Genomic DNA, 3,229 nt, shown 5'->3' on the forward strand with positions numbered 1-3,229 from the left:
CACCTGAGTATTTTCCACACTGCGCCTCCTCTGAGCCTCGGTATGCTGTTGTCTTTCCTTCTAGTTGAAGAGTGTCTCCTCAGCCAGCCTTCCTGTGGTTCTGGGTGATGTCCGTTCCGTCTTTTAGTTGTATTTTTGAAGTGGTTGTTTGCGGCAGCAATCTCCGGTGTTTACCTATGCCGCCATCTTTGATTCTCCCTTTCCAAGATTATTAATCTCCGTCGATGGATTGATTCATTCCTTTACTCATTTAGTGAGTATTTACCAAGCACCCTCTATGGTCTAGAATTGTGCACATCCTTTTACTGGATCTTCATAACAGCACAATGCAGCGGGCAGTTCTAAAGATGAGGAAACAGACTCGGGATAGTAGTTGGTGGTGAAAGTCCCCAGCTTTGGGATTTGCACATAAGTCTGTTCAACGTTCAACTCAGTTCACTGTGGGCCTTCTGTGCCACAGGCCGAGTGCAGGGTGCTGGGAACATGGACAGAAGCAAGCAAGCATCGCCTCTCCCCTTGTTAGAGATCTAGCTCCTTCCAGTGAGGCCTGATGGCTGCCGTGTGAATTTACAATGAGGGGTGCCCTGGTTAGGGACCTGTGGGGTGAGTTCCAGGAAGGCCCGTGTGAGGCTTTTTATTCTGGGACTTTAGGAGGGCCTGCTATGGCGCCGACAAACCAGCAGAGGGCGCCTTGCTCTAACAAGGAGGTGCCTGGCAGTCCTCCGTCAGAGTTCCAGCCCTATAGGGTTCTAGGGATTCGGGCTTCTACACCCATCTGGCGGTTCACGGATAGTCAACTCTCCCTGCCAGAGGCGGAAACTGAGTCTCCAATAGGAACAGGATCTTTTCCAGAATCAGGAAAAGACCTCCACCTCCAGCAGTTGACACAATCGCTCAGATTCCAGGGGACAGGGGAGCAGAGCCTGGGAGTTGTCCAGGGCCCGCTCACAAAGGGTATGAGAGGGTCTTTAGGAGGCTCCCATGTCCTCGAGGACTTCATTGCAATATGTCAGTATTTACTGATTTCTTTGCTTATGCAGCAGCTGGGATCGCCCCTGAATGGGGTGCTCCTGGGTGGAAAGGGTTACTGAGAGCTGAGTCCATGGATATTACGCCCATTTTTCAGAAAAGCAATTGATGCCCAGAGAAGAAAAGCAATGATGTCGGTCCAGTGGGGGTAATCGTCCAGATGTCACACATGGGGAGGGTCTGGGAGCTCCCAGGAAGGGTGAGCGTGGTCCAGGTGGGGCGGAGACGCTCGGGGCAGGATGCCTGAGCCCCCTAGGCCAGTGATGGTGAACCTATGACACGCGTGTCAGAGGTGACACGTGAACTCATTTTTTTGGTTGATTTTTCTTTGTTAAATGGCATTTAAATATATAAAATAAATATCAAAAATATAACTCTTTGTTTTACCATGGTTGCAAATATCAAAACATTTCTATATGTGACACGGCACCAGAGTTAAGTTAGGGTTTTTCAAAATGCTGACACGCCGAGCTCAATAGGTTCGCCATCACTGCCCTAGGCCCTGGCACAGGGCTGGACCAAGGTCCTTGGCTACAGTCCCTTTTTTCCAAGAAGGGTGAGGTGGTTTGTGGGAAGCAGCCATGGGGGTTATTTATAGAGGCCACAGGAAATCCCCAAAGAGTCAGAACCTCACCCAGCGGCTGGACCACAGGGTCAGGGAGGGGGTCTGCCAATTGCTCCCAACTGGTACTCAGTCCCTGTCCCTCCCCAGAGAGCCACCAAGCCTGGGTGAGTCAGAGCTACAGGATCAGAGCCAGGAAGAGTGAGGGATGGGCCAGGGCAGCCCCAGGGGACAGGAGGGCTGCACCTGGGGCACCCAGGAGAGCTGTCTGGAGGCGGAACCTCTGGGGTGGGGCCTTAGAGGAAAAAGAATTTGTCAGCAAGAAAAGGCATTCCAGTCTGAGGGTACAGCACACATTACAATGAAGAGTCGGCGAGTCTAGTCAGAGAACTAAATGTGCAGGGCAGCTGGAGGCCAGGGCTCATTGCACAAGGGGGAAGGGGCACGAGAGAGCCGAGGAACTGGACTTGGTGCTCAGGGTAATGGGGAGCCATGGAGGGTGTAAGGAGAGGGATGTGGTCAGATCCCAGGATGGAAAGATCTCTCTGGACCAGCCCGGGGGCCATAACGGAGGCAGAGGCTGAGGTCCAGGTGTTGGAGGACTGAGCCAGGGATGGGTATGGGGACTGGGGGGAGGGATGGCATCCTGGGATGCTCTGAATGGGAGAGACCAGCCACACGTTACAGACCTGTACCCAAGTGTCCAGAGAGTTTAGAACGATGACATCGCACTCATTTCTCAGATGAGAAAGTGGAGGCTGAGGTGGACTGAGCCAAAATTTGGATCAGGGATATCTGGCCCAGAACCCAAACTCTTACGGTTGCTGGGACTGGCCGGCGTCAGCAGGCCACGACTTCAGGCTGCTCAGGCCGTAGACTCAGGGTCACGGATGTCCCGCTTCCTTGGAGCCTCCAGACCGGTCTGTCTGGGCGGCCTGGCCTGGCTCACCCCCCTGCCCTGACTTGGCTGGGCGGGTTGGGGGGCAGCCGAGTGTTTCCTGCAGCAGCGGTCTCTCTCACCCGCACTTCCGCATCCAGGAAGTATCGCTCCTTTGTCCCTCCAGAAGTGCCTGCCCTAAGCGTGTGCTCAGCCCTGGCTCCTCATGACTCATCCCCACTCCCTGTCCTGGGTCCCAGGGGATGGGCTGGGAGGGAATCAAGGTGGGGGGAGGGGCGGGTACCAGCTGAGATTCTAGATCACAATTTTGTTTTTCTGTCAGTGGCATTAGCTCCCCCCGCTCCTAACCCCCTCTGGAGTCTTTACATTTCAGAGATAAAACCCCAGGAATAGGGTAACTGAGTCAAAGTGTGGGTGCATCTTTACTTTGATTAAATATCGCCACACTGCCCTGGCCCGTTTGGCTCAGTGGATAGAATGGACTGAAGGGTTCCAGGCTGGTTTCCGGTCAAGGGCACATGCCCGGGTTGCGGGCTCGATCCCCAGTAGGGGGCATTCAGGAGGCAGCCAATCCATGATTCTCTCTCATCATTGATGCTTCTATCTCTCTCCCTTTCCCTTCCTCTCTGAAATCAATAATCTATATCTATATCTATATCTATATCATCTCGCCACACTAATTTCCAGAAGGACTATGGCGATGTTTTCATTCCTTTCAGTCCTGTAGGAAATGCCCTTTC

This window comes from Myotis brandtii, unplaced genomic scaffold (assembly GCF_000412655.1).
Source record: "Myotis brandtii unplaced genomic scaffold, ASM41265v1 scaffold1040, whole genome shotgun sequence".
NCBI lineage: Eukaryota > Metazoa > Chordata > Mammalia > Chiroptera > Vespertilionidae > Myotis > Myotis brandtii.